The sequence below is a fragment of the Diabrotica virgifera genome, chromosome 4 (assembly GCF_917563875.1).
Source record: "Diabrotica virgifera virgifera chromosome 4, PGI_DIABVI_V3a".
In the NCBI taxonomy this organism is placed as follows: Eukaryota; Metazoa; Arthropoda; class Insecta; order Coleoptera; family Chrysomelidae; genus Diabrotica; species Diabrotica virgifera.
In genome coordinates this window covers 32,485,979-32,497,997 of record NC_065446.1, presented here as the reverse complement: position 1 = coordinate 32,497,997, position 12,019 = coordinate 32,485,979, and the positions used below count along the sequence as shown (strand labels likewise).

At 31.5% G+C, this 12,019-nt stretch overlaps 1 protein-coding gene across 4 annotated transcripts in view; it reads right to left on the bottom strand.

The window, feature by feature from the left end:
- LOC114333525 (serine/threonine-protein kinase 26) overlaps positions 1–12,019 on the bottom strand; it is a 136,687-nt gene that overhangs the window by 99,361 nt on the left and 25,307 nt on the right. The window contains exon 1 of one of the 4 annotated variants that reach the window (XM_050648124.1): positions 10,432–10,538. The exons of 1 other annotated variant lie outside the window; for it this stretch is intronic. The gene's annotated coding sequence lies outside the window, so the exon portion shown is untranslated. Of the gene's footprint in view, positions 1–10,431; positions 10,539–12,019 lie in introns of those variants that run through there. 2 more of the 4 variants (XM_050648125.1, XM_050648126.1) reach the window with 2 other exon arrangements.

Here is a 12,019-nt window from a genome sequence, read left to right as displayed (position 1 = left end):
AAATTGTTGTATTCAACTTGAAATAACAGACAAACGGTCGATTTTAGATGTATAATGTTACCAACACCTTTTGTAGTGCTTAAAAAGATCTTTAAAATGAGCAATATTAAAGGTATATTGCATTCAAACAAAGCGAGATATGCTGCAAAAAAATTGATGATAAATGTATTTTAAGGAAAAATGAGAAGTATATTTAACCTCTCATCCACCAGAATTTTAATGCATCATTTTACTTCTACAATACCTTCTATTATAGTATTATGGACGGCTTCAAAAAGTTGGACGGGTTTAAAATGAATGGTTTTTGAAAAAAATAAGATCAATTTATATAGCGCATTTTTAGATTTCCTTAAAAATCTTCTTATTCTACATGTAACTTGAAAATGATAAGAGATACAATAATGAAACATAAAACAAAATTTTTACTCAACAAAATCATACATTTTTGTGTGGTACCTTTCTTTCGCATCTCTTATCATTTTCGAGTTACATGGAGAAAAAGGAAGATTCTTAGGAAAATTTAAAAATGCGCTCTATAATTTGATCTTATTTTTTTCAAAAACTATCCATTTTAAACCCGTCCAACTTTTTGAACGTAGAAATAACACTATAACAAAAAGTACTGTAGAAGGAAAACGATGCAGTTAAATTCTGATGGATGAGGGGTTAAATGTACTTCACATTTTTTTTTAATTCCATAAGTCATCAATTTTTTTGCAGCATATCTCGCTTACTTTGAATCTAATCGACATTTAATGTGGCTCATTCTAAAGGTCTTTTTAATCACTACAAAAGGTATTGGTAGCATTATACACCGATTTCAGCATGCACCAAAAAAACAAACTCTTCTCACCTATCATATCTCTTTTTGTAATATAACTAGAACCTATATGAAGTAACGAATCTCTTTGTTTTTTATGAGCTACAAAAATGTTTTGTATAGTTTTTTTCGTTAGATGCATATATTTTAAGGTATTCGCAAAAAACCGCCCGAAAAGGTGTCATTTTTCAATGAAAACGTCCAATTTTCAACCACGAATAACCCAAAAATTATTGAATTTTCAAAAAAAATTTATTGAACAGTTTCTTCTTAGAATTAGGTTCTCTAACCACTTACGTGGTTATTTTAACCAAAAAAATTTACACCCCGAGAAGGGGTGGCAACCACCCCTAAGATAAAAGCGCACATCGACATAGGGTAGACTTTGTTTCTTGAGCTATTCTCTACGTATTGTGAAAATATCAAGTAAATCGATGTAGTAGGATGGAGTTCGGAGCCAAATAACCTCATTGACTGTCCTAATACTTTCTTTGGGAATTTCTAAAATAAAAAGTACTGTACCAATTGATTTGAAAATTTGTAAGCGAATTTACTATTAAAAGAAGTATAAGTAAAACAATTTTCATAAAAAAATGTTGAAAATTAAATGATTTGTGGGCCATCTACTGGCAGCGTGAAAATAAAAACATAGATCCACTGCTGAAGTAATTGGGACTAATAGAGATCCTGAAACATAAAATTTCAAAGCGATTATTGAAATATAAGTTATTTCCCATACCATCAACTAGGATTTTTGAAAAATATTAAAATTTGGAAAGATCACGTGTTGAAGTGTTGAAATTTTTTTTAAATTAGCTAAGTAAAACATTTTCAGTTTCAAAAACCGCCAAATTGATATTTTTATCCGATCGAAAAAACCCTAGTTTATGGTATAGAAAATAACTTATTTTTTAATAATAACTTTGAAACTGTATGTTTCAGGATGTCTATTAGTCTCAATCACTGCAGCAGTGGAACTATGTTTTTATTTTCACGGTGCGAGTAGAGAGGGCATAAATCGTTTAATTTTTAATATTTTTTTACGAAAATTGTTTTCCGTGTACTTCTTTTTACAATAAATGCGCTTGCAAATTTTCAAAACAATTGGTATAGTACTTTTTATTTTAGAAATTCCCAAAAATAGTATATTAAGTATGGAGAACGGTAAGGGTTTTATACCGATCGAAGACAAATGTTTTGGTTTTACCAATTATTGTCTGAGATCGGTTACCCTTAACGTTCGACATGCTTATAACGTTTTTTGCACGATTGATACCATTATAAATTATAAAATTAAACAGTTTCGTCATATTGACTAGTTCCATTCATTTTATCAAGATAGATACTTTGTTTGTTAGGTAGTAACTATGGTGCATAACAACAATGGAGAATTGAGTTTTTATTTAGTTGTCAATAATTTTAATGGTAGGGGAGCCCAAGCGGGGATTTTTGCAGTTACTCGAGCGCGTCAGATTAGCATATGGGGAGAAACCTGGTACCCTGCAGATGTACCTCTACCATATATTGGCTCTTAACACAGGGGAGTTCGTTAAGGGGGGCCCGAAAAAAAAATCTATCCTTAAAAAAACTCGAAATTGTCAGATTAAGATAAGGTAAGTTAAGTGCATGCAAAAGAGTGTATATTTCAAAAATCTGACTATTTAAACCGGGCGTAAGGAAATGGGCGAGTCCCAAAGTTTCACGAGAAAAAAGCGAATATTTCGCGAAATAAATGACAGATCGAAAAACTAAAAAATATGTGCCCAATATTTTTTAAAATTCTATCGAATGATACCAAACACGACTTCCCAAGGAGAGGGGAGGGGGGTAAATTAAATATTTTTAATACGAATCCCGCGATATTTCGCGAAATGAACATCAGATCGAAAAACTGTAAAATACACTTATTCAATATTTTTGAAAAATCTATCGAATAGCACCAAACACGACCCCCCACGGAGGTGGGGTGGGGGGTTACTTTAAAATCTTAAATAGGAGCCCTCATTTTTTATTGCAGATTTGGATTCCTTACGTAAAAATAAGTAACTTTTATTCGAAAAATTTTTTCGAATTATGGATAAATGGCATTATAATCGGAAAAAACGATTGTTGGAAATGGAAAATTAAATAAAAAAATGGCAAGCGCCCACTAAAATGGAAAACTTTAATTAACTTTTTTTGATTTTAGGACCTACTCTTCACAACCCAATAGGTCCCCAATGCGCTCGAGTGACTGCACATTTAGCATACTTTGCTCCCCTACCATAAGTACAATTTTGATAATTATAAATTAAAATATGAGCGAAAGTGAATTTGAAGAAATTGAACGGGCTTGGGAAGGAGGGTGTTCCGCAATTATTCCCGAAAAATCCAAAATCTGTTATCAAAATACCTACCTACCAAAGTTTTAAAAAATGGTGCGAAGGCAAGAATTTAAGAATCGAAGAAAAGACTCTATTGGCATATTTCGTTCAAAGACATATGCAGTTGAAAGCTCCTGGAAGCCTCTGGGCAGAATATTCAATGATTAAATCCACCGTTTTTCTTTATGATGGCATTGATATTTCCAAGTTTTCAACTTTGATCGCGTATTTGAAGAGAAAAAATGTTGGCTATAGGCCTAAGAAGTTTCAATATTAATAAATAATTCGTTAGTTTTCTTTATTCTTTCAAAAAATAAACTAAAATTAAGAGATTTTTTAACTCGACGGTAAGTGAATTACTTACCGTCGAGTTCGAGTACTTACCGTCGAGTTGGATTACTTACCGTCGAGTTGCTAGTAAATGTCACCTACTGACGTAAAATCTGTCACGGTAAACAGTCAAAAATGATCAATCGTGTAAAAAAGTATATGAATTTCGTACTTTTACACTAGGATAGCCCCTTAATATACTAATACAAATAGAAACTTAATACTAGAAAAGGTTATACAGGAAGCAAACATTAATACAACAGGTCTGATCTATCACAAAAAACATAAGTGCTTAGCAATCGCGGACGATTTGGTAATCTTGGCTAGGAGCAAAATAGAACTGATGGAAACAGTCAAGAAACTCGAAGAGAGGGCAGCAACCAAAGGAGTGTAAATAAATGAAACAAAAACAAAATACTTATATGGAATTGACAAATAAGCAATTCGTTCGGGGGCAATACATAACAATGACAACAGCGAAGAGAACACAATATAAATTCGAAGAATTGAAAGATTTGAGTACTTAGGAACTGTCTTCACAAGAGATCCTAACTGTGAAGAAGAAATACAAAAAATAATTATGTTGGGCAACCGCGCTATATATGCTCTCAATAGGTTAAGGTTAAGAGGCAAAAATATATCTCGAAGAGCAAAACTAAGAACCTACAAGAGCGTAATAAGGCCGATAGTAACGTATGCTTCTGAAACATGGGTCACAAGAGTCACAACAAAAAAACACCAAGAGTTGTTATTAGTTTGGGAGAGGAAAATACTGCGCCAAATCTTCGGTAGAAAAAACTTGAAAATGGATAAGAAGAAGAAATAAGGAACTAACTGAGCTCTATCAAGATCCTAACATATTAGCAGTATTATTAAATTGGAATTATTAAAATTGGACAAAAATAAAATTAAAATTACTTACACCTCAAATTTTGGCAAATATTTTGAACTGTTCTGTTTATTTTGCACCTGGATATAGTGTCAGCTATGGAGATGCTGAAAGTGATGGGGCAGTAATAATAAAAAATAAACGGAGTAAGAGAAAGTAGTGGATGTGACACAAAATTAAGAATTTGAGAAATGTGTTGCTTGGTCAATTATTCATTGAAGAAATACCTTACTATATTTATTCTCAGGAAGAGGAGGTTAACAACAGTATTGATAACAAAATAACGAAACTTTTGTACTATAGACCAGGGTAATAAGCTAGAAATAGACCATGTTCGGGACACTCAAAGATCCAGGTAGCTGACTACTTTTTTAGTTATTGTATACCTATAGGATGAAAACCTACCTGTTTCCTGCCTAGAGTTCGCGTTCGTTTTTTAATTATTAACAATTTAGTGCAAAAATCGCGATTTTTTCGATTTTTTGCACCCCATTCAAAAGCTAAATAGTTGACATAAAATTACAAAATTTAATTTTTTAGAACATTAAAAAACCTTCAAAATGCCGATTTTTGAAAGTTAAAAAGTTAATTGGTTGCTACGCAAACTGCAAATTAAGTTAAAATCGTTATTTGTTAATAACTTCTACTAAAACTACCTTAGCACTTTAGTGTTTCACGCAAAGTTGGGTATTGGGGTACTTAACAAACCCTCAAAATTTGAGACCGATCCATTAATTAGTTTAAGAGTTATTCTAATTGTTTATCCCAGAGACCTTTATTTTGCAATAACATAAGACAGAAAATAATGAAGATACGGCAATTCCGAGTATGCCAAATAAAAGTAGAAAACTGATACTATCAAAATGTACTTCTTCTTCTTCAAGTGCCGTCTCCTAATCGGAGGTTGGATATCATCATCACTATCTTTACTCTATCCACCGCTGCTCTAAAGAGTTCTATAGAACTGCATCTAAACCAGTCCCTTAAATTCTTTAACCATGACACTCTCCTTCTTCCTATACTCCTTCCGCCTCTTATCTTTCCCTGTATTATCAGTCTTAGCATTTCATATCGCGGTCCCCTCATTACGTGTCCCAGATATTGTAACTTTCTTATTTTTATTGTGTTTATTATTTCGCATTCTTTACCCATTTCTCGCAGTACTTCCGTGTTCGTTTTCCTCTGTGTCCATGCTATTCTAAGCATTCTTCTGTAACACCACATTTCAAATGACTGTAGCTTATTTATGTGTTCTTGCTTTAATGTCCAGCTTTCAAGTCCATATTGTAGTATCGAGAACACGTAGCATCTCAAAGCTCTTGCTCTCAGTTCTAAGCTAAGGTCTTTGTTGCAGAGAACTGTTTTCATTTTTACAAACGCATTTCTTGCTATTTCTATCCTGGTCCTTATTTCTGTTGTTTGATCATTTTTCTCTGAAATCCAGGTTCCTAGGTATTTGTATTTATCAACCCTTTCTATCGGTACATTTCCCAAATGTATGCTTGTTTGTATGTTTGTTTTCTTAGTTATTATCATGTATTTGGTCTTTTTTATATTCATTTTTAGTCCATATTCTTTACAGAAATTGTTTGTTTTGTTCAGTAGTAGTTGGAGTTGTTCAGCAGAGCTTGCTATAATCACGGTGTCATCTGCATATCTTATGTTGTTAATAGATCTTCCGTTAATTATTATTCCTTCACTTTGAGATAGCAATGCTTCTTCAAAAATGGCTTCACTATATGCATTAAAGAGTAATGGAGACATAATACATCCCTGCCGAACTCCTCTCCTGATTTCAATTTCTGGACTGGGTTCGTTATCTATTACAATTTGTGCTCTTTGATTCCAGTAAAGGTTTGTTATTATTCGTAAGTCCCTTTTGTCTATGTTTTTTGTCTTTAGAATTTGGACTAATTTTTGGACAAAATGTACTAAAAAACGATAAAAAGATTATCTAATATAGTCAAAAATCCTAATGCCAAATTTATGAAATTTTGTAGTTTAAAAACATTTAGAATAACTTTAAAAATATTGTCTGTAGAAAAAGTCATTTTACATATTAGAAAAGCTGGTATTGTACACGAATTTTTAAAAATGTAGTTTAATTGGTGACTAGTCGTGGTAAGTGAAGGGGGAGCTGGGAGCCGACAAATGCACGAGTTCAAAAACTATAAAAAGCAACTTAAAACTACTATACTTTTCTATATCTCGGGATCTACTGAATATATTTTGATCGTTCTTTTTTAATTTGTATGTAATTTTTCTGTACATTACAAATATGCAATTTGTATAGACATTTATTAATTAATAAACAGTCTAATTTGTTTAAACAATTTTTGAAAAAATAATTTTTTCCCAAAAATCCATGATTTTAATCATACTATCTCTATTGATCATAGAAAAAGTTAAGGTATACTTTAATAAATGAATTATCTTTAATAAATAATTATCTAATAAAAATCATTTATTTATTAAAGTGTACTTTAACTTTTTCTGTGATCATTAATGATACTATGATTAAAAAAAATAGATTTTAGTAAAAAAAATATTTTTTCAAGAATTTTTTAAACAAATTCTGTTTATTAATTAATACATTTAAAAACAAATTGCATACTTGTAATGTACGTAAAAATTTCATACCAATTAAAAAAAGAAAGATCAAAATCCATTGAGTTGATCCGGAGATACAGCAAATTATATTCGTTTGAAATTGCTTTTTCGGTATTTTAACTCGCTGGATTTGTAGATTCCCCTAGTAATCGTTTGCACTACATTTTTGAAAAATCGTAGAGGATTCTGTGAAGGTATAATGTTTGTGCAAATTTTTTAAGAAAAAATACAAATCCCATTCTTTAAAATGGCATTTATGAGATTCCTTAATTATTATAAACAAATTAGCTGTGAATTAAAAAAAACATATGGCTAACTTTGTCCCAAATGAGCCCAGGCTAAATTTTTTTATTTGAAAATTCGTGATAAAATACTATCTTTTCGAATATACAGGGTGTCCCGAAAAGATTGGTCGTAAATTATACCACAGATTCTGGGGCCAAAAATAGGTTGATTGAACCTCACTTACCTATATACAATAGTGCACACAAAAAAAGTTACAGCCCTTTGAAGTTACAAAATGAAAATCGATTTTTTTTCATATATCGGAAACTCTCAAAGATTTTTTATTGAAAATGGACATGTGGCATTTATATGGCAGCAACATCTTAAAAAAAATTTAAGTAAAATTTGTGCACCCCATAAAAATTTTATGGGGGTTTTGTTCCCTTAAACCCCCCCAAACTTTTGTGTACGTTCCAATTAAATTATTATTGTGGCACCATTAGTTAAACACATTATTTCTAAAACTTTTTTGCCTCTTAGTACTTTTTCGATAAGCCAGTGTTTATCGAGATATTTTGAATATTTGTCGAATCCACCACATATTTGTATATGGTTAAGTACGATTATAGAGACCTGTTAATAATCTGAAAATTTATTTATAATTTACATTTTTAGGTATGTTTTGAAAAAGAAGCTACATCTCGATAAAAGGTGACTTATGAACAAAAGACTAAGAGGCAAAACTTTTAAAAATACTGTGTTTAACTAATGGTACCACAATAATACTTTAATTGGAACGTACACAATCATTTGGGGGGTTTAAAGGAACAAACCCCCCATACAATTTTTACGTAAATATATTGAAAAAGAAGCCGCATCTACATAAAAACTGACTTATCGAAAAAATACTAAGAGGCAAAAAAGTTTTAAAAACGTCGTGTTTAACTAATGGTACCACAATAATCAATTAATTGGAACGTACAAAAAAGTTTGGGGGGGTTTAAGGGAAAAAAATCCCCATAAATTTTTTATTAGGTGGACAAATTTCACTAAAATTTTGTTTCAAGATGTTCCTGCAATAAGAGTGATACATGTCCATTTTCAATAAAAAATATCTAATAGTTTTCGATATATGAAAAAAAATCGATTTTCATTTTGTAACTTCAAAGGGCTATAACTTTTTTTATGAGCACATTTGTACAAAGGTAAGTTGAGGCTATCAGCGCAAAAGTGGTGTAACCCACATTTTTGCAAAATGCTGTTTTGGTGTAAAATACATTCGTTACATTATAATCTTCAATACAACAGTAGTGTAAGCCACCTTTTAATACCCATCAACGGATGGCGCTAAAAAAATCTGTTTTTGCTCGGGTCATATTAAGCAAAACTATAGAGCAAGAGTGGTGTAACCTCGTTAAAGTAATCATGTACTCCGGTCAGTGTGGGGGGCAAAATAGAAATATTAAGTTGTCATTGATTTGCCAGTATGTGGTTTCTAATCCGGAGTTCACTATTGAAGAAATAGATCATAAATTTTTGGTCAGTGGACACTCATACCTACCCTGTGACCAAGATTTTGGCCTAATAGAAAAAAATAAAAAATTCTTTAAGGAAATATATGTACCATATAACTGGATTGAAGTAATTAAAACGGCTCGAAAAAAAAAACATTCAAAGTTATACAACTGACTGCAACTGATTTTTTCTCTTCCAAATCACTATAAAAAAAATATAACTAATCGAAGAATTTCAGTTGGTAAAACCAAAGTGGAGTGGTTGAAAATTCAGTGGTTAAAATTCCATAAACTTCATCCATTTTCAATCTTCTACAAATACTCAAATAATGAAGAAGTTCTCTTTGAAGAAGTCAGTGTGAAGAAAAGGCAGTCAGAAACTGTAGTACAACTAGATGCTTTGGAAAAACCGACTATTGCTGAAAAAAATAAAAAAGACCTTTTTGAATTGTTACAGTTCATCCCGCCAGTACATCATACTTTCTATAATAGCCTTAATAGTTCCAACAGAGTCCAGGATGAAGTGTTTCATTATGAGTCAGACGAAGAATTACCATAACTCTGTACTATTTGCATTGTTTCCTAATAAAACTTGTGCTAATGTGGTGTAACCTGATTATTATTTCACATACAACCAAAATATGATACGTGCAGAAGTGGTGTAACCCACATTTTTTTCTAATTATTAGCTTAATTAACACAAAACTATACAGTTAGTGTAGATTCTAAAGTATTTTTTATAAATCAAAAACAAAACAAATAAAATAATGTTTACAAAAAAAATTTAATCAAAAATCAGTTTACCCAAATTTTAATTCCTTATTATCTCCTAAGTAAGTAGTCTGGGGTTACACCACTTTTGCGCTGATAGCCTCAGTTAGGTTAAATCGAACTATTTTTGACCCCAGAATGTGTGGTATAATTTATGACCATTCTTTTCGGGACACCCTGTATAAAAAGATTGTTTCTACGGACAACATTTTTAAAGTTATTCTAAATGTTTATAAACTACAAAATTTTAAAAATTTGTCATTAGGATTTTTGACTATGTTAATTATATTTTTTTATCTTTTTTTAATACATTTTGATACTATCACTCTTCTACTTTCATTTGGCATACTCAGAATTGCACTATCTTCATTATTTTCTGTCTTATCTTATTGCAAAATAAAGGTCTCTGGGATAAACAAATAGAATAACTTTTAAACTAATTAATGGATCGGTCTCAAATTTTGAGGGTTTGTTAAGTACCCCAATATCCAACTTTGGGTGAAACACTAAAGTTCTAAGGTAGTTTTAGTAAAAGTTATTAACAAATAACGATTTTCACTTATTTTGCAGTTTTCGTAGCAACAAATTAACTTTTTAACTTTCAAAAATCGGAATTTTGAAGGTTTTTTAATGTTCTAAAAAACTGAATTTTGTAATTTTATGTCAACTATTTAGTTTTTGAATGGAGTGCAAAAAATCGAAAAAATCGCGATTTTTGCACTTAATTGTTAATAATTAAAAAACGGACGCGAACTCTAGGCAGGAAACAGGTAGGTTTTCTTCCTATAAATCTACAATAACTAAAAAAGTAATCAGCTACCTGTATCTTTGAGTGTCCCGAGAAAATCCTTATTACCCTGGACTACTAAAGTAATTTTTGTACTAAAGTAATTAAATAATAATTCATACACTTTCCACTTTGTTAGAATCACAAAACACCAGGTATATGAAATTTTAAACTATAAAGCTTCCAAAGTAGTAAGTTACTGAATCACTTAAAAGTTTTTGTAAAACATATTATGTAGATGTAGATAACTGAAATCAGAAGGAGATTAAATTCATGATTATCACATATTCCTCACTCTTATCAGTAGATTAAAACTATAAACAATGATAAGGTGCCAAATAATACAGAGAAGATTTAGGAGTTTTATTGTTGTAGATAAAAAGATATTCCATATATATGTAGATAGATACACACAACCAAACTTATTGGAATCACAATGTATTTCAAAGTAATATTTATTTAAATAAAAATTTATACCATTTTTATTCAAAATGAAGTAAAAGTCAGACTTACTCTCAATCTTTATTATAACTTCCGACGACCGGTTTCGCTCTTTAAACTTTGTAGAGCATCTTCAGGTCAAAGGTAACAAGTTACAAAATGCTACAAATAAAAACCAGAATTAGAACATTGTCTGGTTGTAAAAGATGCTAAAGATCCATATGATCAAGCGAATGTTGAATAACATACATAAAAGTAGCGAAATAGCATACCAATGCACATGCAAGCATTCTTGGGGGTGGTGATACAAAACTTCCCTCAAACGCGACAACATGCGCAGAGGGAAGTTTTGTATCACCACCCCCAAGAATGCTTGCATGTGCATTGGTATGCTATTTCGCTACTTTTATGTATGTTATTCAACATTGGCTTGATCATATGGATCTTTAGCATCTTTTACAACCAGACAATGTTCTAATTCTGGTTTTTATTTGTAGCATTTTGTAACTTGTTACCTTTGACCTGAAGATGCTCTACAAAGTTTAAAGAGCGAAACCGGTCGTCGGAAGTTATAATAAAGATTGAGAGTAAGTCTGACTTTTACTTCATTTAAAATGAACTCTCACATGCAACCCATTCAACATTTTTATTCAGTTGCAATGCGAAGCCAAAACTGTCTTAACTTTTACTTAGATCAGAGAGTGCAGCCAGCACTCTTATCGACGATTTCACCTCTTGATAGAGGTTCATGAGAGACTGCATAGACTGCTTTCTCTCGTCCAGGTAAAAATTTTCGACATATTAATCCCCCATTGTAACTGACGAGAAGGTAGTAGGTGCGTAGCGGCATCTGCTAAATAAAAGACTAAGTTTTTCAACCTAATAAAAATATTTGTAAATTAAATATTTTTAAAAGATTTTTAATTGAAAAACTTATTGACCCATTTTCCTGGTGACAACTCCAAGGCTTCTACAATAAGCAAGCCAAATGGATGCTGCAGTAAAGACAAAAGGGAAGGACTTCTACACTATGCAATTCACAACCCCCGTCTGCATCGTGGTAAAGTTCCAACGGAAAATGGACCTAGTTACTCTATAGGAGTAATACTAATATAAAAATAAAAATGTATACCATTTTTATTCAGTTGCAATGCGAAGCCAAAACTGTCTTAACTTTTATTTAGATCAGAGAGTGCAGCCAGCACTCTTATCGACGATTTCACCTCTTGTTAGAGGTTCATCAGAGACTGCATAGGCTGCTTTCTCTCG